Here is a 23,837-nt window from a genome sequence, read left to right as displayed (position 1 = left end):
TCCCCTCCGCGTCCCGCCCGCCTTTCCGTGAGAGCCCCGCCCTTCCGGCCGACTAAACCGCGGGAGGGGGGCCGAGCCGCTCTCCCTCAGAGAGAAAGAGAGAGAGAGAGGGGGGCGTGGCTAATCTCCTTGGCGCCTCGTTGCCATGGCAGCAGGGCTGGGTGAGGGGGAGGAGCGAAGAGGGAAGGAGGGAGGAAGCGAGCGGGAGGGAGAGGGGAGGGAGGGAGGGAGGGAGGCGGGATGTGGCTGGTCGCTGGGTCTCGCCGCCGCCGCCGCCGCCGCCGCCGGCGAGCAGCTGCGGTGCTCCGCCGTATTGTGTCCGTGCGTCTGCCCGCGTCTCGGGGCGGCCGCTCCTCGCGTTCCTGCGCTCACCCCGCGCGCCGCGGCGGCCCGAGCTGACGGTGAGTTGCCCGCCGCCCCGGGGCGTGGGCCGGGCGGGGAGGGAATGGGAGGACGCGCGCCCACCGCCGCGATCTTTTTTTTTTTTTTTTTCTCTTTATGGATTTATCCATTTATTTATTTATTATTTATTTATTTATTTATTTTGTCCCGCGAAGCCGTCGCGTGCCGTGACTTCCCCGCGAGGACTTGGGAGGGTGGGCTTGAGAGACGGATGGAGGAGAAGGACTCTCCCCCCCCCCACACCCCTTCCAACCCACCCGCCGCCACAGCTGTCCCCAGAACCTTTTTGCCGGCCGGGGCCGTGGAGTCCTCGTGCGGCCCCGGGGTTTGCAGATGCTTGCAGATCCCCCCACACCTCCCCTCGTCCACGGGGTCCCCAGAGGATGGGTGACTTGGGTGTGTATGTGTGTGTGTGTCGGCTGTATGGGGGGGGGGAGGAATGGTGTTTCCAACGTTGCAATATGGACACTTCCTGTTCTCCGCCTCCTTGGGGGCCGTGGTGCTTGGGGGTGCTTTGGGGGTGGTGGTGGGGGGTGGTGGGGAGAAGCCTCCGCCAACACCCACCCACCCACCACCACCCGTCTCCTTGCCAGCCCCCAGGACGGTGGGTGGCAGTCGAGGTGGCCAAGTCCATGTGCTCGGGGCTGCCACTTGCAAACTGCATCTCCCCCAACCCCACCGCACCTCCTCCCCCCCCCCATGCCGGGTGCATGCATCCTCTTGCAAAAAAAAAAAAATAATAATAATAATAATAATAATAATGCTCGTTCTCACTGATCTGCTCACGGGCCGTGCAAAGGCACCGTGTGCATCTCCTAAAGCTTTGCAAAAAAAAAAAAAATTTTTTTTTTTAAATAAAGCCTTGATTTTTCTTTTTCGCCTTGTGGGGGTGGGGGGCGGTCGGTGGGAAGCCAAGCCATAGCGTGTGCAAAGCCGTGACAGACGGAGTTTTCTCTTCCCCAACTCCGCTGCGAGGGGAGAGAGCTGGGGGTGAGCGATTGAACTTTGATGCTCTTTTCTGCCATCTCCCGACGGTGACAGCCACGTGGCCGCCGGAGTGCCGGAGCGGCGGCGGCGGCGAGGTTCTGTCGCCAGGGGCAGCTGCTGCGGGCACCGGTGCCTATTCCGATAGGCGGAAGGGCAGGGTGTTCCGCCTTAGACTTCATCTCCAGATCCTTTGCACTTTCTTGGCAAGGTGTGCATTGACGTTATTGCGACCCCTCCCTCCCTCCCCCCACCCCTCACCAGTGGCGTTTGGATGATTCGTCTTTTAAAATCTCAACCGCTAGGAATGATCAAAAGAGGGCAGGGAAGGTTACAGAGTTATCCACACTGAAAAAAAAAAAAAAAAAAAAGAATTCGAATTTCAAAGCCATCCGTGAGAATGCTAAGCTGAAATAATCACTCGATAGTGGGTTTCATTTCTGAGTTTAAGAACAGTCTCAGATTTTTCTCCCTTTCCATGAAATTACCACCTAAAGTACTTCGATTAGCAGAGAATACTTTTTAAAAATAGGTATACATTTACTTGAGAGACTGAAAGAGGAAGAAAGAGAGGAAAAGACAGAATTATGTGCACCAGGGCTTCTGGTCACCGCAAACGAGCTCTAGACTCATGCACCATCTTGTGCATTTGGCTTATGTGGGTCCTGGGGAATCGAACCTGGGTCTTTAGGCTTCACGGGCAAGCATCTTAACTAAGCCATCTCTCCAGTCTGAGAATATTTTTTAGGGATCAAGTAAATACTAGATTTGTGTATGTGCACATAGGCTTTTTGGGGAAATGTTAGCAGTTAATATGGATGGTAACATGAACCTTTTATTTTAAGGGACATTTGAATTTTTTTTTTGAGGTAGGGTCTCACTGTAGCCCAGGCTACCCTGGAACTCACTCTGTAGCTCCAGAATGGCCTTGAACTCAAAGCTGTCCTCTTACCTCTGCCTCCCAAGTGATGGTTGAAATTTTTTAACTCTGAAAATTTTAATTTTTCGTAGCGAAAGGTCAAAGAGTTAAACTTTTAGAAAGTGAAAACTTTTAGAAGGCACATATAATCATAGATACTAACACACAGTGCTTTGGTGAATTTGAATTGTTTCTCTAACACATGTTTTTATTTTAGTTTAAATGAATGCTGAACCACAGGAAATATTTGTAAGAACTGTGTAGAAAAATTATAGTGGCCCTATTTGTTGGAATTTTAATTACATTGTAACGGCACACAGTCCAGTACAGAAAGGAAAGTATAGTTGAAAAACAAATGTTTGCTGACCACCAACAGTACTGTTTAGTTGAGAAGGAAAAGACCTGAAGTGCTTATACAAAGCAGGAAGCGCTGAAAACATATGCTGAAGTTAACCACCTGGCATCATTACTTTGGGGACTTGGTGTCAAAATGAAATTTAAAAAAATTAATTTTAATTATTTATTTGCAAGCAGAGAGAGAGAGAGAGAGAAAAGAGGTAGACAAAGAGAGAATGGACACACCAGGGCCTCTAGCCACTGCAAATGAACTCCAGACACATGTGCCCTTGTACATCTGGCTTATGTGGGTCCTAGAGAGTTGAACCTGGGCCCTTTGGCTTCACAGGCAAGTGCCTTAACCAGTAAGCCGTCTTCCCAACCTTCAAAATGAAATTTAAAAGGGCTACCCAAACAGTGCCTGCTGTTCTTATGGCAGCTAATCATTAGATACTCTTCTGTATGGGGATTTATTTTTTTGTTTGTTTCTTAAAATATTTATTTGAGGGAGAGCATGGGCATGTCAGGGGGCTATAGCCACTACAAACGAACTCCAGATGTGTGTGCCCCTTGTGCATCTGGCTTACATGGGTCCTGGGGAATCAAACCTGGGTCCTTTGGCTTTGCAGGCAAGTGCCTTGATCACTAAGCCATTTCTCGAGCCCTAAACTATTTATTGACAGTTTCTATAAATACAGACAATTTACCAAGATCATAATCTCCCCTTATCATTCTCCCTTTTCTCTTTCCCAACACCTTCTTCACTGAATCCCTTCCTCTTTCTAACTATTGATTTGAGAGAGGGAGAAGAGGCAGATAGAGAGAATGGGCTTACCAGGACCTCTTAACTGCAAACAAACTCCAGAAACATGAGCCACCTTGTACATCTGGCTTTGCAAAGGGTAATGGATCCTGTGTACTTTGGCTTTGCAGTCAAGCACCATAACCGTTAAGCCATCTCCAATTTTGACACTGTCATTTTCCCCCCTTCTATTATGCATATCTTGAGTAGGTAGCATCAGCCACTGTGAGGTCATGAATGTCAAAGTCACTTTGTGTCTGTAAGACAGTATTGTAAGCATTCCCCCACTTTTTCCTTTGGCTCTTACATTCTTTCTGCCACCTCTTCCAAAATAGTCTCTGAGCCTTGGAGGGTAGGATAGATGTCTCACTTAGTGCCGGACACTACACTGAAACAATACCCCCCCCCCCTTTGTTTTGGTCAAGATGGAGTCTCACTCTAGCCAGGCTGAACGGGATCCATTATGTAGTCCAGGCAGGCCTGAATTCATGGCAGTCCTCCTACTTCTGCCTCCAGAATTAAAGGCGTGGGATTAAATTAAAGGCGGGATTAAAGGCGTGGACCACTATGCCTAGTTGACCTTAGACTTTTAATCTTCCTCCTTCCTGGTAAGTGCTAGGATTATAGATGTGTGCCACCATGTCCACTTTTATGTGGTTTTGGGGATTGAGCCCAAGCTTTTGCATTTCAGGCAAACACTGACCACTGACAACACCCCCCCACACCCAAGAGATTTATTTTATTTATTTATTTTGAGGTAGGGTTTCACTTATGTCCAGGCTGACCTGGAATTCACTATGTCATCTCAGGTTGGTCTTAAACTCTTAGGCAGTCTTCCTACCTCTGCCTCCCAAGTGCTGGGTAAAGACGTGTGTCACCATGTCCTGTTGGAATTCTGCTAGTATACACATGAGTATATAATTCATTTCCCATCAACAACCATGCAGGGAGAATTATATTCTTATAAGTAAGTACTGAAAACTTAGGTGAATGTGGTGCTGGGTATACGTATGCACTCAAATCTGTTATACTAAAAGTGCACATCCTGTGTACTCACTTTGAAGTTTTTTAAGCAAATAATGAGTTGGACCATTAACCTCTGCTTCTTCACCGTGGTCTGAACATGACCACTGTGCTTCAAGCTCCCGCCACCATGCCCTCTCTGCCGGGGTGGACTGTCACCTGAATCCATCAGCTGTCAGAAGGGCTGGTGGTCTTCTAGCTGGTTTAACCATGGGACCCAGGGTTCTCAACATGCGGACAAAGAGAACTTTAAAACAAGGACAAAAAGCTGGGTATGGTGGCGCACACCTTTAATCCCAGCACTCGGGAGGCAGAGGTGGGAGGATCACCATGAGTTCGAGGCCACCCTGAGACTCCATAGTGAATTCCAGGTCAACCTGGGCTAGAGTGAGATCCTATATTTGACCTCACGGAAGGCACTTACTGCAGATCTGTCCTCAAAAAGTACCGTGCCAGACAGAAGATCACCGTGCGCCTGACAGCTTTGCTGCGGGAAGACCCACTGACCATTACTTGGAAGAGTTCATAGCACCTGCTGATAGGTGCTTTGCGTTGGGGCCGCAGGTCAGATCTTTCGTTGGGGTGGACGCCTGTGTTCACTGCAAGCCTCTGAGATGAAGCCTGGCAAGAGGCCCTCCAGGAACTCTGGGGAGCATACTTCCGCTCACACCCAGCAGGAGGCTCACTTCCTCTCCTGTGTGCATGTTGGCCACATCTTCCAAGACTTTTTTTTTTTTAATGAGAGAGAGAATCAGCGCCCTAGGGCCTCAGCCACTGCAAACTCCAGATGTGTGCGCACCTGTGCCCATGCGTCACTTTGTGTGTCTGGCTTACATGGCGTCTGGACAGTCAAACCTGGGTCTTTAGGTTTTGCAGGTAAGCACCCTAACGACTGAGCCATCTCTTCTCCAGCTCTTTTATTTTTGTTTGTTGTTGGTTTTAGTTTTTCGAGGTAGGCTCTCCCACTGACCTGGAACTCACTATGTAGTCTCAGAGTGGCCTCAAACTCAGCAGTCCCCCTACCTCTGGCTCCCGAGTACTGGGATTAAAGGTGTTCGCCACCATACCCAGCTCTTTATTTTTATTTTTTATTTATTAGAGAAAGAGAATAGGCACACCAGAGCCTCTAGCCACTCAAAAGAACTCCAGAGGCATGTGCCACCATGTACATTTGGCTTACATAGGTTTTGGGGAGTCAAGCCTAGGTCCTTAGGCTTCACAGACAAGTGGCTTCACTGCTAACCCATCTCACCAGTCCCCACATTTTATTTTATTTATTTGAGAGAGAGCGAGAGAGCGAGGCAGATAGAATGGGTGAGCCAGGGCCTCTAGCCACTGCAAATGAATTCTAGACATGTGCTACCTTGTGTATCTTGACTTTCCCTGGGTACTGGGGAATTGAACCTGGGTTCTTTGGGTTTGCATGCAAATGCCTTAACTGCTAAGACAGCCTCCAAGACAATTTGGTGTGGAAACACTGGGCCATTGGTGGCTCAGTTACAGGCGTGCTGGTATCAGGTGGACCCTGATGAGTTTATCTGAGAGACGAAGAGTTGGCATCACACATATCACACATTCCATGTGGACGGGATGTTTATTACCACACAGCCATTTTGGGTTTTGTTTTTTTTTTTGGTTTTGGTTTTAGTTTTGGTTTTCAAGGTAGGGTCTCACTATAGCCAATGCTGACCTGGAACTCACTATGTAGTCTTAGGGTGGCCTTGAACTCACAACAGTTCTAACCTTGCCTCCCAAGTGCTGGGATTAAAGGCATGTGCCATCACGCCTGGCTCCCACACACGATTTTTAGAGGAACATTCAGGTTTTCAACCTCTCCCAGGAGTGCTTTAAGGGACAATAAAAATGACATACCAGGGCTGGAGAGATGGCTTAGCGGTTAAGCGCTTGCCTGTGAAGCCTAAGCACCCTGGTTCGAGGCTCAATTCCCCAGGACCCACGATAGCCAGATGCACAAGGGGCACACGTATCTGGAGTTCGTTTGCAATGGCTGGAGGCCCTGGCGTGCCCATTCTCTCTCTCTCTCTCTCCCTCTCCCTCTCTCTTCGCCTCTTTCTCTCTGTCACTCTCAAATAAATAAATAAATAAAAATAAACAACAAATTTTTAAAAATGACACACCAGTGAAGGCCATCTTAACAAATATTTCCTTCTCAACAAAACCACAAAATTTTTATCCTAAGAATATTGCTTGGAATATTATGTAGGCCTGCCTTCAGATATTAAAAATTTTAAGAGGGTTAGGAAGATAGTTCAGTGTTTGAAGGCGCTTGTTTGCAAAGCCTGGTGTCCCAGGTTAGATTCTCCGGTGCCCATGGAAAGCCAGATACACAAAGAGGCACATGCATCTGGAGTTTGTTTGCAGTGGCAGAGGCCCTGGCGTACCCATATTCATTCTCTCTGTTTCCCTCTCACCCTTTCTGTCTCCCTCTAGCAAATAAATAAAAATTTCAAAATGTGAAGATAGCTATGAAAAAAAAAAAGGAAAGGAAATAGTGATTTGTTAGGTTGAAATAATTGCATATTGATCTGCAAAGAATGAGGAGGGGTGACTAGTATTTATAGCAGGAACACTACTACATTTTTGTTGTAAATTAGGGTGCTGTTCTGTGCTTCCACAGATGTCCAGTCATTTGTTCAAGATTGTATTAGTAGCTGGGTGAGGTGGCGCACGCCTTTAGTCTTGGCACTTAGGAAGCAGAGGTAGGAGGATCGCCATGAGTTCCAGGCCACCCTGAGACTACATAGTGAATTCCAGGTCAGCCTGGGGTAGCGCGAGACCCTACCTGGGGAGGAGGAAGAAAAAGATTGTATTATTATCAGCTGGGCATGGTGGCTCCTGCTTTTAATCCCAGCACTGGGGAGGCTAAGGTAGGAGGATTGGTATGAGTTAGAGGTAAATGTGTACTAGAGTCTAGATTCTTCTAGACAGAGTCAACATGGATTCAAGGATACTTTGGGAATAGGGAGAGTAGGAAGTAACTATCTTTAAAGGGTAGAGATTGGTAGAAATGGTTTTATAGACATAATAGGAGTTGTATCAGTACCTTTAATAATTTCATCCTTTTCCTTTTATAAACTTTTTCATTAGTTGTATATCATATAAATGGGTTTATTGTAGATGCCTTCAGTTGTGCTTTTAAAATAGCATATTCGTGTGGAATTAAAATAACATAGTGATTTTTTCTTGTGATATTATTTGCCAAATATCACTTAAGGCAGTGGAAAAATATTTGCTTAGCCTTTGTGGGGCCCTGGGTTCAATCCCCAATACTGAAAAATCAAATCAGAACCAAACCCTTGCTGGGTGGGCATGGTGGTGCACGCCTTTAATCTCAGCACTGGGGAGGCAGAGGTAGGAGGATCACTGTGAGTTCCAGGCCACCCTGCGACTACATAGTGAATTCCAGGTCAGCCTGGGCTAGTCTCTACCTGAAAACAACAACAAACAAACAAACAAACAGAAAAAAAAAATCTTGGTTGAATAGCCCCTCGCCTTTTGGTGGTGATAACATTGCAAAGCAGAGTGGGAAACACAGTATCAAGTATTTGGGTAGTGTTGCTTAGTATACTACTTCAGTCTTCCATTTTTTGTTACATGGTCTGATTAAAACATCTTTTTTTTTCTTTCGTCATTTTTATTTTTATTTATTTTTTCTCAATTTTTATTAACAACTTTCATGATTATAAAAAATATCCCATGGTAATACCCTCCCTCCCCCCACCTTCCCCCTTGAAACTCCATTTTCCATCATATCCCCTCCCCATCTCAATCAGTCTCTCTTTTATTTTGACGTCATGATCTTTTCCTCCTCTTATGACGGTCTTGTGTAGGTAGTGTCAGGCACTGTGAGGTCATGGATACCCAGGCCATTTTGTGTCTGGAGGGAGCACGTTGTAAGGAGTCCAACCCTTCCTTTGGCTCTTATGTTCTTTCCGCCACCTCTTCCTGAATGGACCCTGAGCCTTGGAAGGTGTGATCGAGGTGTTACTCAGTATTCCAGTCACTTCTTTTCAGCACTATGATACCTTCTGAGTCATCCCAAGGCCACTGCCATCTGAAAAGAGATGATTCTCTACCCAAAATAAGAGATGGTATGAATATTAAGAAAAGTGCTTACTGGGCAGTTTAATAAGCATAGTATATACATTTAGCCAGATAGCAGCAGAAAAACATCTTTGTTTAGTTGAAACAACAATGACCTGTCTTGATATATATATTTTTTTTCCTCGGCGTGTCATGTCTAGTTTGCCAGCAGGTTCTATACCGGCAGGTTATACCTGACTGACTGCTTAGAGTCCTGGTGTCAATTTTTTTTTTTCTTTTCTGTTCTCCTTCTCTGGTTAACAAAGTGACTTGGCCTAGATTAATTACCTTATAAAGTATAAAATGGCCTATTGTTTTTTTTTTTTTTTTTTTTTTACTTCCCCACAACTCATGCCGTTTCATTCCAGCTCAGGCTGACCTAGAACTCACAACCCATTTTGTAGCTGCAGGCTGCCCTGAAACTACTCATGGCAATCCTCCTACCACAGCTTCCCGAGGGCTGCTGGGATTAAAGATGTGAACCCTACAACCTGACGCACTATGGCTTTTGGTTTTGTTTTGTTTTTCGTTTTGCTATTTAATAACCACAAGAGCAAAAGGTATAAACGCAACTGGAACATACTGGACATTACAAATCCTTAATAAGAGTTAACCATTACGATAGGGTTGGTTTTTTTCTTTTAATTGAGAGCGAGAAAGTGCATATGGGTACACTCGGGGCTCCTGCCATTGCGGATTAACTCCAGACGCCTGTGCCGCTTTGTATCTGGCTTTATGTGGGTACCGAAGGATGGAACCCAGGCCATCGGGTTTGCAAACTAGTGCCTTTAACAGTGGAGCCATCTCTGCAGCCCCCATGGCTTTTTCTTTTTTGGTTTTTCACGACAGGATCTCTCTCTAGTTCAGGCTGACCTGGAATTCACTATGTAGTCCCAGGGCGGCCTCGAACTCATGGTGATCCTCCTGCGTCTGCCTCCGGAGTGCTGGGGTTAAAGGCGTGTGATACCATGCCTGGCCGCCCCAGTGTGCTTTTTTTTTTTTTTTAATTTTGTTTGTTTTTGCTTTTAGGTAGGGTCTACCTTTAGCCCAGGTTGACCTGAAATTCACTATGTAGTTTCAAGGCTGTCCTCAACCTCACAGCAATCCTCCACCTCTGCCTCCCGAGTGCTGGTATTAAAGGTATATTCCATGACACCCAGCTTTTTTTTCTTCTTTTTCTTTTTTTTTAAAGCAGGGCTTCCTGTAGCCAAGGCTGGCCTTGGACTCCTGATCCTCTTGCCACCACATCCAGAGTGCTGGGATTACAGGTGTGAGCCACTATGCCTGACTCAAATTGATCTTTAAATTTGGGTGTTTGGCTAAAAGCTGGCAGGTATGAAAGGAAATACCTGTCCAGATGTTACAGTAGCTGAGCAAGCCTGGACAGATATAGGCAGGCAGTATTTGATCAGGATTCAGATACAGGAGTGTTGGGTCAAGGGTGGAGATACTGGTTTACTGAATGCATATACTTTGTGTAGCCTTTGCTCTTAGGAAGTAAGGACAGGGTGGCACCTTATGCAATAATGAATGTAAGCACACCCATATTCTCTCTCACACACAAAAAATAAATACATAAATAATAAGTAAAATTAATCTTTAGTCCATCATTTTTTTAATTTTATTTTTATTTATTTATTTGAGAGTGACAGAGGGAGAAAGAGGCAGAGAGAGAGAGAATGGGCACGCCAGGGCCTCCAGCCACGGCAAACAAACTCCAGATCCATGCGCCTCCTTGTGCATCTGGCTAACGTGGGTCCTGGAGAATCGAGCCTTGAACCGGGGTCCTCAGGCTTCACAGGCAAGCGCTTAACCATTGAGCCATCTCTCCAGCCCAAGCCCATCATTTTTGTTGTTTTGTTTTTCCAAGGTGCGTTCTCACTGTAACCTGGGCTGACCTAGAACTCAGGAATCCTCCTACCTCTGCTTCCCAAGTGCCACCATGCCCAGCACCGTCTTTTTTTGTTTCGTTGGTTGGTTTTTCAGGGTAGGATCTCACTCTAGCTCACGCTGACCTGGAATTCACTGTAGTGTCAGATGGCCTCAAACTCAGTGGATTCTCCTACCTCTGCCTACTGAGTGCTGGGATTAAAGGCATATGCCACCACACTGGCTTATTCAAGTTATTTTTTTAAGAATGAGGCTCTTGGGCTGGAGAGATGGCTTAGCGGTTAAGTGCTTGCCTGTGAAGTCTAAGGACCCTGGTTCGAGGCTCGGTTCCCCAGGTCCCACGTTAGCCAGATGCACAAGGGGGCGCACGCGTCTGGAGTTTGTTTGCAGTGGCTGGAAGCCCTGGAGCGCCCATTCTCTCCCTCTCCCTCTTTCTCTCTGTGTCTGTCACTCTCAAATAAATAAATAAAAAATGAACAAAAAATATTAAAAAAAGAATGAGGCTCTTTTAATTAATTTATTTATTTTCTTTTCAAATTTTTTTATTAACAACTTTCATGATTATAAAAAAATATTCCATGGTAATGCCCTCCCTCCCCCCACTTCCCCTTCGTAATTCCAATTTCCATGATATCTCTTCCCCCTCTCAATCAGTCTTTCTTTTTTTTTTTTTTTGATGCCATGATCTTTTCCTCCTATTTATTTTTATTTTTATTTATTTATTTGAGAGTGACAGACAGAGAAAGAGGCAGATAGAGAGAATGGGCATGCCAGGGCTTCCAGCCACTGCAAACGAACTCCAGATGTGTGCGCCCCCTTGTGCATCTGGCTAACGTGGGTCCTGGGGAATCGAGCCTCGAACCGGGGTCCTCAGGCTTCACAGGCAAGCGCTTAACCACTAAACCATCTCTCCAGCCCCATTTTTTTTTTAAATGGAGGAGACAGCCAAAAATTTCACCATTGTGAAAAAAAATAAAAATAAAAAATTTTACCATTGTGCCTTCTCTGTTCTTCTGACAAATTTGAGATCGCTTGATGATAATAAATTCTTGGTGGGTAATAAAATGACAAGTCAATAAATACTGTTCCCAACTGTATTAAGAGCACCTAAAATAATTAGAAACTGTGAACAGAGTGTATTATACTTGATACATCACATGCTGCAACATTTCAAAAGTATTTAGTGAGACTGATTTTTGAGTAGGGATCTTTAACACAAAGTCAGATGGCTGGAAACAGCTCTCTGTCAGCCTACAGTGGAGCGGAGGGCAGTCTTCCTCAGGGCTGCTGGGGCGAATTGCTCAAGTGTTGGTTTAGACTTTCTCTCTGTTCCAGCAGAGCCTAACAGATGGCTAGTTTTGTTTTTTTTTAACTCTACTATAGTAAAATTGTATTAGAAACAGCAAAATTGATCTTCCTCATTATCTAAAGAGGGTGACTAGGAATGAATAATCAATGGTTGGCTTGAGGGTGTAAGAAAAAAATAACAGAATTAATTTGCTTTGGAGTATCAAAAATTGATTTTTATTTTATTTTGTTCTGAGTCCTTTTTTAGTGTGATTTCATTTTTCCACATAAGACTTAGGCAACTTTATAGATTTAATGCAAAATTTGTAACAAAATTATTTACAAAACATTGGCATATAGGTAAAGTGGAAACAGGCAGAATTGAAGCTGTAGTCTAAAGAAAGGTCAATAATAGAAATTTTAAAGGTTTTAAAAATATTGACCATAGCTGTGGTACACGTCTTTAATCCTAGCACTGGGAGGCAGAGGCAGGAGGATCGCCGCGAGTTTAAGGCCACCCTGAGGCTCCATAGTGAATTCCAGGTCAGCCTGGGCTAGAGTGAGACCCTACCTCAAAAAACCAAAAAATTATGTGTGTGTGTGTGTGTGTGTGTGTGTGTGTGTGTGTGTGTGTGTGTATTTTTTTTTTTGACCAAAGCAACTGAAGTGACATGATTGAATTTATTTTTTATTTGCTGAGGTTGCATATCACTTACTGAAGTGTATGTTGGAGGGCTGGGTGTGTGATGTATGCCTATCATATGCCTGTCATGTCATCCTGTATAGTGAGCCTTTGCCTCAAAAATAAATGACTAAATATATAAATTGTACACCTTTCATGTTCATAAGAATTCTGAGCTGGGTCTGTAATTTTTTTTCAAATTTTTATTAACAACATCCGATTATAAAAAATATCCCATGGTAGCGCCTTCCCTCCCCCCACTTTTCCCTTTGAAACTCCACTCCCTATCATATCCCCTCCCCATCTCAATCAGCTGAGACTGTATTCTTTTGGTCATTAAATAAATTTTACATTAGTGTGCCTATATTTTAAAAGTAGCATACAGGGCTAGAGCCGTAGCTCAGAGGGAGTGTTGCGCTTTTGCTGTCCAAGGCTCTGGGTTTTCAGCACAAGTATATTGAAGATGATGTGCTGAAATTCATGAAGTAATTAGTAATTGATAATAGGGAATGATTGTACCTGTTTAACGTCATAAAATTAGGAAATCGAGTCTAAATTAAGTGGTTATGAAGGAATATAATTCTGTGTAGATATGTGTATTCCTGCTTTGTCTTTACCATTATGTCTGTTGCTGTGTCTTTTGACATTAATTATGGCATTATTAATTAATAATGACAATGCCATGGATTGTTAAAAAAATCAACTTTTTTTGTTGTTTTTCAAGATAGGGTCTCACTCTAGCCCAGGCTGACCTGGAATTCAGTAGTTTCAAGGTGGCCTCAAACTCAAGGCCAATTTCCTACCTCTGCCTCCCAAGTGCTGGGATGAATGACATCCAGCGAAAATCAACTTTTTCACCCCCAAATTTACTGTTTATTTTTATTCTTTTTTTTTTTTTTTTTTTGAGGTAGAGTCTCATTCTAGCCCAGGCTGGCATGAAATTCACTACGTGTCAGAGTGGCCTCGAACTCATGGCAGTCCTCCTACCTCTGCCTCCTAAGTGCTGGGATTAAAGGTGTGCACCACCACATCCGGTTTTATTATTATTGGTTTTTGAGGTACAGTTTCACTCTAGCTCAGGCTGACCTGCAATTCACTATGTCGTCTCAGGGTGGCCCCGAACTCACAGTGATCCACCTACCTCAGCCTCCTGAGTGCTGAGATTAAAGGTGTACACCATCATTCCTGTCTCTATTATTGTTATTATTATTATTATGTGTTTGTGTGTGTGTGAGAGAGAGAGAGAGAGAGAGAGGTAGGGTCTTACGCTAGCTCAGGCTGACCTGGAATTCACTATGTAGTCTCAGGGTGGCCTCGAACTCTCGGCGATCCTCCTACCTCTGCCTGCACACCCGCTATTATTATTATTTTACATGAAGTAGGGGCTCAGTCTATCCCAGGCTGACTTGGAAGTCAGTGTGTAGTCCCAGTTTGGCTTCAAACTCACAGTGATCCTCCTAAATCTGCTCCCCAAGTACTGTGATTAAAGCATGAGCCACCACGGCCAGCTCAACTAACTATGCATCTATGTGTTTATTTGTTTGCAAGCAGTCAGAGATAGGGAGAAGAGAGACAGCCTGAATGAATGGGTGCATCAGAGCCTCCAGCTGTAGCAAATGAACTCCAGATGCATGTGCTACGTTTTGCATCTGGCTTTACATGGGTATTGGGGAATCTAACCTGGGTTGTTAGACTTTTCAGGAAAGCACCTTAACCACTGAACCATCTCTCCAGCCCCCCTCCCCTTTTTAAAAAATTTTTATTGTCCTTTGGTTTTTCGAGGTAGGGTTTCACTCTAGCCCAGGCTGACCTGGAATTTACCATGTAGTCTCAGGGTGGCCTTGAACTCAAAAGGATTCTCAAGTGCTGGAATTAAAATCATGTGTCACCATATCCAGCTTTTTAATATTTTTATTTATTTGCAAGCAGAGGAAGAGAATGGGCGCTCCAGGGTCTCCAGCCACTGCAAACAAACTCCAGATGCATGCACCACCTTGTGCATCTGACTTACGTGGGTCCTGGGGAATTGAACCTGGGTCCTTAGGCTTCACAGGCAAATGCCCTAAATGCTGCTAAGTCATCTGTCCAGCCCCATTTTTTATCTATTTTTTAAAACATTTTATTGACAACCTCCATACATACACAACTTAATAAAATCCAGAGGTTGTATCTTTTATATATAAATTATTTTAGTGTCTGAGAATTTTGGCATCAGCCAACAATTGTTACTTTGGGCTATTAATAGCAAAACACCAAACGTTCCGAGTTTTAAATCTTTTAGATTACTTAATTCCCAGAAATCGGAAAAGGGCTTCTGTCATGTGGCATAACCAGCAAAGTATGGGCATGGCGTACAGTGCGTGAAGCAAATAGAAAAAGGAAATGAGAATAGCATTGTCAGGAAAATGATGAAAGAGTCATTTCAGCACTGTTCTGAGAAGTTGGCCGACGTGCCCAGCGGCGGGTCAGGGCCGTGAAGGAAACTTATACTTAATAGTTTCAAAACAAATTGCATTACTTACTAATTTCGCACTCTTATTTTAATTTTTGGCCCTTTTTTTCTTTTGGTTTTTCAAGGGAAGGAAGGTGTCACTCTAGCTCAGGCTGACCTGGACCTCACTATGAAGTCTCAGTGTGGCCTCGAACTCACTGCAATCCTCTTATCCCTGCCTCCCGAGTGCTGGGTAAATTACAGTGCGCCACCTCGCCCGCCTCTAGGCTTTTTTTTGTTTTTGTTTTTGAGTTAGGACCTCATTCTTAGCCCAGGCTGGCCTTCTCCTTCAGGTAGTCCTCCTGCCTCAGTCTCCCAGGTGCTGAGATTATAGTCAGAGGCCAACTTTCAGGTCTGGTCACCTTGCACCGAGTGGTAAGGCCAAGTTTCTTACTGCTGTTCGATATTTTATTCAAGACACTTGTGGGGTTTTTTGTTTGTTTGTTGTTTTTGTTTTTTGGTGGGGGGCATAGGATCTCACTCTCACCCAGCCTATCCTGGCACTCATTCTGTAGTTTCAGGCTGGCCTGGAATTCAAAACGATCCTGCCTCACAAGTGCTTGGATTAAAGACTCAAGGTGCTTTTTTTTTTTTTTTTCCTGGGAGAAATTCAGTCTCTCTGATATCTGGCTATAGGTGCTCTGGAATTATAGAAGTATAGACGTCAACAACAGCTTCTTACCCCCACCCCTTTTTTTTCTTTGTGTTTCAAGGTAGCATCTCACTGTAGCTCAGGCTGACCTGGAATTCACTATGTAGTCTCAGGGTGGCCTCAAACTCATGGCAATCCTCCTCCCTCTGCCTCCCGAGTTTTGGGATTAAAGGCATGTACAACCATGCCTGGATAGCTATTCACTTTTTTTTTTTTTTTTTTTTTTTTTTTGGTGTTTCGAGGTAGGGTCTCACTCTAGCCTAGGCTGACCTGGAATTCACTATGGAGTCTCAGGGTGGCCTCGAACTCACGGTGATCCTCCTACCTCTGCCTCGCGAGTGCTGGGATTAAAGGCGTGTGCCACCACCATGCCCAGCGTTTCTCACTTTTTTTGTGGGGTTTGAGGATGCAAACTCAGGAACTTAGAGTTGTATAGCAAGCAAGCACTGATCCATCTCTTCAGTGCCTACTTAATCTTTTTTTCAATGTTGGTTTTTTTTTTTTAATTTTTTTCTTTTCGTCCAGATAGGGTCTCACTGTAGCCCAAACTGACCTGGAATTAACTATGAAGCCTCAGGATGGCCTCAGACCCACAGCGGTCCTACTTCTGCCTCCTGAGTGTTGGGCTTAAAGGCGTACGTCCAAGGGTGTTCATTGTTTTGTTTTCAGTGTTTTATTTTCATTTATTTTATTCTAAAATCTTTTTTAAAAAAGGTAGGGATATTAAATTCTAAGTTGAGGGCTGCCAAGCCTAAAGACCTAGGTTCGATTCCCTAGTGTCTACATTAGCCAAATGTACCAAGTGGCACATGCATTTGGAGTTTGTCTACAGTGCTCAAGTCCCTAGCCTGCCCATTCTTTCTCTCTCTGTGTCTACATTGCTCTCTCTCCTTCTCTCTCTCTCAAATAAACAAACAAATATATATATATATATATATATAATTCTAAATTGAGAGTTCTTATAGCCTGGCAACTGGCATAATTGGGATTTGAACCCATGTCTTCACAGCTCAAAATCTTAACTCTTAGCTTCCTTCTCTCCAGATTATTTTTGTGATGTATTACTGACGGAGTTGTTTTTCCTCCACAAGTTAAGCCTCAAGTTCTGATCAGTGCCTGCTACTGTTAGGTAAATCCCATGATATGTTCAGTACCTACTTGTCATTGGGAATTGCCATCCTAGTGAGCAGCCTTCCTGGTGGGAATGTGACAGATTTATGCTGATGGAAAAAAAATCCTTAAAAAGTGATCAAATAAAATAAAGGATAATGTATTTTATTGACTTCACCATAAGAAACTAGTGTAAGCATCAGCTTTTTAATCTAACCATTTATAACTTATTTCTTTATTTGTGAGCAAAAGAGAGAGAATGGATGAGCCAAGGCCTCCAGCCACTGCAAGCAAACTCCAGATGTATGTGCCACCTTGTGCATCTGGCTTACACAGGACCTGGGGAATTGAACCTGGGTCCTTAGGCTTTGCAGGCAGTATCTTAACCACTGAACTGTGTTTCCGGACTAGCATTCTCCTGAAAGCATCCTGAAGTGCTGAACATCAGGTAGTTTTAAATGCATCACTTTTTGGTACAAAGTAGAAAATGCCTAAGCAAGGGCTGGAGAGATGGCTTAGCGGTTAAGCGCTTGCCTGTGAAGCCTAAGGACCCCGGTTCGAGGCTCGGTTCTCCAGGTCCCACGTTAGCCAGATGCACAAGGGGGCGCACGCGTCTGGAGTTCGTTTGCAGAGGCTGGAAGCCCTGGCGCGCCCATTCTCTCTCTCCCTCTATCTGTCTTTCTCTCTGTGTCTGTCACTCTCAAATAAATAAATAAATAAAATTTAAAAAAAAAATGCCTAAGCAAGACACTAGTTAGAAACCCCTAGAAGTAGGCTGTGTTCTAAAGCTGCCTATTGCCTTGAGGGTATTTGCCCAATCTGGTGACCTTCTGTCTTTATGGCCTTGTGAGATTTAGGGGTCAGGGAACCAAGCCAGATTCATTCAAGGTAGAGGATCTGGCAAGAATAGTTCTCCCCATTCATTTGAGGTCCACTGCGCTGAATCTTGTGAAGTGTTTCATGATTGGATTTAGAAATTCTTTTCCTTCTTGCTCCCAGAACATTGCCTTTGTAGACTATAGCTACAAGGGAGAAAGATACAATTCTATGAAAAATTTGCCACTGCAAATCAGCCTTCACAAAAGTTTGCAGTGTGAATTTATGCTAAAACTGTAAGCTAAGCATTGAAAGTGGTCCTGGGGATGGGGAGATGGCTCAGTGGTAAAAGGCACTTGGAAAGCCTGTGGCCCCGGGTGGGTTCAGTTCCCCAGGACCCCCATTAAGGCAGATGCACAAAGTGGTGCGTGTGTCTGGAGTTTGTTTGCAGTGGCTAGAGGCCCTGGTGTGCCCATAAGCTCTCTCACGCAGTTCTCTCTCTCGTCTGTCTTCCTTGCAAATAAAACTAAAATAATAAAAAGAGAAAGAGTTGCTGGCAAGTTAATACTCATGAGTCTAACAAAACCTGGCTGGAGTAATTGAAACAATGTGTCTTAAACTAGCACCTTATTAGCAACATGTATTATAGTTTCATATAAAATAAGGGTTTTCTTCATTTTTCTTATGAAATACCAAATTTTTGTATATACTATATATTCCTGAAAACACTAAAATTATTCATAGTTAATTATTATTCTACTCACCCAAAACCTTGTAACCAGAATGCTAACAAAAGTACGGATTGATGAGAACACTAGAATATAAAACCTGTCAATTTAGGATTTTAAAAAGTGTGGGAGGGTGGCTGAAGCTACAGCCTCTGCAGCCAGGGTGAGTGGCGCGGAGACTTGGAAAGCAGCCCGTCAGGCTGTTCTAAGAAAAACCCGTGGCCTCCCTGCGTCATGACCTAGAACAAAGGTCAAGTGAGAATTACGCACAGCGTGTCTTTCATGTCGTGAGTCTGTTTGGGGTTCAGCTATTGTTGTTATTTGGTAGCGCGAAAACCTAGCCTTGGAAGAGTGTACAAACCACTGTGGTTTTCATTATATTAAGGTCCTTGCCTTATTTATTTTTTACATATTTTTTAAAAAATATGCTTATTTATTGATTTGACAGAGAGAATGGGCGTAGCAGGGCCTTCAGCCACTGCAAACCAACTCCAGACACGTGCGCCCCCTTGTGCATCTGGCTAATGTGGGTCTTGGTGAATCAAACCAAGGTCCTTTGGCTTTGCAGGCAAAATGTCTTAACTGCTAAGCCATCCCTCCAGCCCTTTTAACATATTTTTATTTGCAAGTGCAGAGAGAGAGAGAGAGAGAGAGAGAGAGAGAGACTATGAGCCAGGCTTTACAAGCAAACACCTTTAACTGCTGGGCCATCTCTCCAGCCCCTCCTTTCCCTATTTATTTATTTATTTATTTTTGCTTTTTTGAGGTAGGGTCTCACTCTAGCCCAGGCTGACCTGGAATTCACTATGGAGTCTCAGGGTGGCCTCGAACTCATTACGATCCTCCTACCTCTGCCTCCCGAGTGCTGGGATTAAAGGCGTGCACCACCACACCCGACACCTTTCCCTATTTATTGATGAACTAATTTATGATGTAGAGAAGCTTTGTAACTATAGGCTGTATACTAAAAATGTAAGAGGTGGCTTCTGTTTTTGTCTTGAGCATTCTGATGTGTCCTTAACTGTTCTTTGTGACTGCATTTTTTAATAAATATATATTTAAATAGATATTTATTTAAATAATATATAATATATTATATTTGCAAGGGGAGGAAGAGAGAGAGACAGGGGAGAGAATGAACGGGCATACTAGGGCCTCCAGCTGCTGCACACAAACTCTAGATGCACGTTCCACTCTGTGTATGTGGCTTTTTGTGGGTACAAGGGAATGGTACCCAGGTCACTAGGCTTTGCAGTTAAGCACCTTAACCATTGAGCAATGTTTCCAGCCAGAGGAGACTTTTATAGTGAAAACTCCCAGGGCCATCTTTAGGGAATGAGTTCACTAACTCAGAATAATTCCTGAAATAAGACAAGGGTAGCCCATTTTTTGCATCCAGGTTTGGCCTTCTGCCAGAGGTGGGTCTGTTAATGTTCTAGCTCCTTGATCTTGACTTTCTAGCCTTGAGAACAGTCTGTAGCCTTCTATGATAGGAAGGACCACAGACCAAAACACTCACAGAAAGACCTATGCTTGCCAAGACATTTTGTTGCCTAAAGAGATAAAACCAGATGCCAAAACAATGCATTCACATTGTACACTCATGTAATTTCTCTCTGTCAACTAAATGAGTCTTATGAACAGAGTGAAGAGACAAGCCCTTCCCTTCTGTTTCTTAACCCTGTGTTGTCTTTGATATTGAGCAGTGATGACCACAGTTGCCCAGTACTGAATATAGTGGTTCCTTGCCGTGGTGAAATGGTGATCTTTGGTTGTAGTTAGCAATGTCAGGGAAATTTAGCATGCGACAATACTACTACTGCGCAGAGGGAGGGCAGTCACCGAGAATCCCAACGGAGGTCCCGGAAGAACGCCCTTGAGGTGTAAAGCAGACATACTGATCACAATCTTGAGGTTCTCTAAATGTTTTCTGTCTTATTTTTTTTTCTTTTCACAATTTTTATTAACATTTTCTATGATTATAAAAAATATCCCATGGTAATACCCTCCCTCTCCCTGTGACTGCATTTTTTTTTGTTTGTTTGTTTGTTTGTTTTTCGAGGTAGGGTCTCACTCTGGTCCAGGCTGACCTGGAATTAACTCTGTCATCTCAGGGTGGCCTTGAACTCATGGCAATCCTCCTACCTCTGCCTCCCGAGTGCTGGGATTAAAGGCGTGCGCCACCACGCCTGGCTCATGTGACTGCATTTTTAAAAAATTATTTGACAAAGAGAAACAGGAGGGACAGAGAGAGAGAAAGAGAGAATGGGTGTGCCAGGGCCTTCACCCACTGCAACTGAACTCCAGACGCATGTGCCACTTTGTGCATCTGGCTAACATGGGTCCTGGGGAATCCAGCCTGGGTCCTTTCGCTTTACAGGCAAATGCCTTAACTGCTAAGCCACCCCTCCAGCCCCCACATTAGCTTTTTAATATACTTTTCTACTAATTTTAAAAAATATATTTATTTTATTTATTTATTTATTAGAGAGAAGGAGAGAATGGGCACATCAGGGCCTGTAGCCACTGTAAACAAAGTCCAGATGAATGCACCATCTTGTGCATCTGGCTCATGTGGGACCTGGAGAATTGAACATGGATCCTTAAGCTTCGCAGGCAGGTGCTTTAACTGCTAAGCCATCTCTCCAACCCCTTTTCTATTAATTTTTATAAACACTTTAGTTTACTTCAGTTATTTTAGGATACCAAATATTAGATTGGATATTATTAAACTCAACCAGATTTATAATTTTGTCTCTACTTTTTATTTATTTACTTATTTGTTTATTTAGTAGTTTTTCGAGATAGGGTCTCACTTTAGCTCAGGTTGACCTGGAATTCACCATGTAGTCTCAGGGTGCCCTCGAACTAATGATCTTCCCAAGTGCTAGGCTTAAAGGCATGTGCCATTATGCCTGGCTCACCTTTTTTTTTTTTTTTTTTTTGCTTACATTTAGGATGTTATCTACATTAAAAGGTTCATTTTCACAACAAAGCAATGCTTAGAGGTGGTTAATATGGCATTTGGTACAAAGAAGGAAGATACATACATACATACATACATACATATATATATATACATACATACACACATACATACATATATACACACACACACACACACACACACACATAATATATATTTTTATATGTAATATAGGATGTGTTTATTTGCATCTGAGATAATTATGATTTAAGTGCCTCTTCTTATCCAACATTTTTTTTAAACATTTTATTGGTGCTGGAGAGATGGCAAAGCCAAAGGACCCAGGTTCGATTCCCCAGTATCCACGTAAGCCAGATGCACAAGGGAGCACATGTGTCTGAAGTTCGTTTCTAGTGGCTAGAGGCCCTGGCATGCCCATTCCTTCTCTGTCTCCTCTCTCTCTCTCTCTTTTCTCTATCTATCTCTGCTTGCAAATAAATTTAATTTAATTTAAAAACTTACTGACAGCTTCCAGAAATATAGACAGTAAACCGTGATAATTCTCACACACCCTGCATTCCCTGTTCTCCCCATCTGAGATCTACTCTCCATCATATCCCCTGCCTTTCTCACTTAGTCTCTTTTTTATTTTTTTTTCAAATTTAAAAAAATATATATATATATTATTTTTTTTTTTATTAGAGAGAGAGAATGGACATGCCAGGGCCTCCAGCCACTGCAGACAAACTCCAGATGCATGTGCCCTCTTGTGCATCTGGCTTACGTGGGTCCTGGAGCATTGAACAGGGATCCTTTGGCTTTGCAGGCAAACACCTTAACCACTAAGTCAGCTCTCCAGCCCCTCAATTTTTTTTAAACATAAAAGGTAAAAGTTTTATTAAAAATCTCTATATTTTCCAAAATAGAATATAGTAAGTAGAAAACAACTATTTTTCTTTTTTTGTTTCTCAATCTGAAAATTCTTTTTTTTTCTTCAAAATTTTTATTAACAACTTCCATGTTTATAAAAAATACCCCATGCTAATACCCTCCCTCTCCCCACTTTCCCCTTTGAAACTCCATTCTCCATCATATTCCTTCCCCCTCTCAATCAGTCTCTCTCTTATTTTGATGCCATCATCATTTCCTCTTATATGAGGGTCTTGTGTAGGTAGTGTCAGGCACTGTGAGGTCATGGATATCCAGGCCGTTTGGTGTCTTTTGTAAGCAAATGTACCCTTTCTTTGGCTCTTACATTCTTTTTACCACCTCTTCTGCAGTGGACCCCGAACCTTGGCAGGTGTGATGGAGATGTGTCAGTGCTGAGAAAAAGCGACTATGGAGTGCTCAGCCCTGACGCATCTCCATGGCACCTTCCAAGGCTCAGAGAGTCAGCAGGGGAAGTGGTTTCCAGCTCAGCTCCAGCTTGATTTCTCAGTGACCTGCAGACAGGCATGTGGAGTTTTCTGCAATAGGGTCTTAGCATATTGTTCCGGTTCGATATTTCCATAGGATTGATTAGGAACACAAAAAATGGAAAGATACCCTCCACCACCCCCCCCCCAGAGTTCATAGAAAACATACATAGAATTAAAGTTGTAAGTCACAAAGAAAGTAGAGATTCTGTCTTGCGTCTGTGATGTAGCACAAGCTCAGGAAGCCCGGATTCACTCCTGCTCCCCCCCCCCCCCCCCGAGGTAGCGCCTCACTGTAGCCCAGGCTGACCTGGAATTCACTGTGTAATCTCAGGCTGGCCTCAAACTCACAGCAATCCTCCTATCTTGGTCTGAGTGAATGAATATTTTTGTTTGTTTGAGTTTTTTTTTTTTTTTTTTTTTTTTTTTTTTAGCTTTAGTTTTTTGAGGTGGGATCTCACTGTAGCCCAGGCTGACCTAGAATTCACTATATAGTTTCAGGGTGGCCTCAAACTCACAACAATCCTCCTACCTCTGCCTCCTGAGTGCTGAGGTTAAGGCCATGCACCACCACATCCAGCTGAATTCTTTTTTTTTTTTTTTAAGGGAGGGTTTCATTGTAGCCCAGGCTGACCTGGAATTCACTGTAGTCTCAGGGTAGCCTCAAACTCACAGCAATCCTCCTACCTCTGCCCCCTCCCAAGTGCTGGGATTAAAGGTGTGCACCACCACGCCTGGCTTTTTTCTGCTGAATTCTTTTAAGAAAAATATTTATTTGCAAGCAGAGAGAGAGGACAGGCAGGCCAGGATCTTTTACTGCTGTGAATGAACTAGCTGCATGTGCCACTTGTGCATCTGGTTTTGTGTGGCTGCCAGGAGATCGAACCTGGGCTGGCATGCTGTGTAAGGATGCGTCTCTAACCACTGAGTCATGTCCTAAACCCACAGTCAATGAATTTTTTTTTGTTACATTTTTTTGGTTTATTTATATTTGTATTTATTTTTTGAGAGACAGAGAGGAGGCAGATAGAGACTGGGCTTGTCAGAGCCTCCAGCCACTGCAAATGAGTTCCAGGTGTGTGCGCCCCCTTGCGCAGCTGGCTTACTTGGGTTCTGGGGAGTCGAACCTGGGTCCCTTGGCTTTGCTGGCAAACGCCCTAACCGCTAAGCCATCTCTCCAGCCCTTGTTACATTTCTTAATTCTCTGTGGATAAGTTAAAAAAATCTATGAACTGATTTCCTTATTTTTCTTATCTGGAATTTCCTTTGC

The 23,837-nt window shown here is 43.7% G+C and overlaps 1 protein-coding gene across 2 annotated transcripts in view; it reads left to right on the top strand.

Moving 5' to 3' along the window:
- Window positions 1-337: 337 nt before the first annotated feature.
- Foxn2 (forkhead box N2) overlaps window positions 338-23,837 on the top strand; it is a 50,405-nt gene continuing 26,905 nt past the window's right edge. For both annotated transcript variants that reach the window (XM_045137613.1, XM_045137612.1), the window contains exon 1: window positions 338-401. The gene's annotated coding sequence lies outside the window, so the exon portion shown is untranslated. The remainder of the gene's footprint in view (window positions 402-23,837) is intronic.

This window comes from Jaculus jaculus, chromosome 18, assembly GCF_020740685.1.
Source record: "Jaculus jaculus isolate mJacJac1 chromosome 18, mJacJac1.mat.Y.cur, whole genome shotgun sequence".
Classification (NCBI taxonomy): domain Eukaryota; kingdom Metazoa; phylum Chordata; class Mammalia; order Rodentia; family Dipodidae; genus Jaculus; species Jaculus jaculus.
Note: the sequence above shows the minus strand (reverse complement) of the source record. Positions and strands in the feature narration are given on the sequence as shown.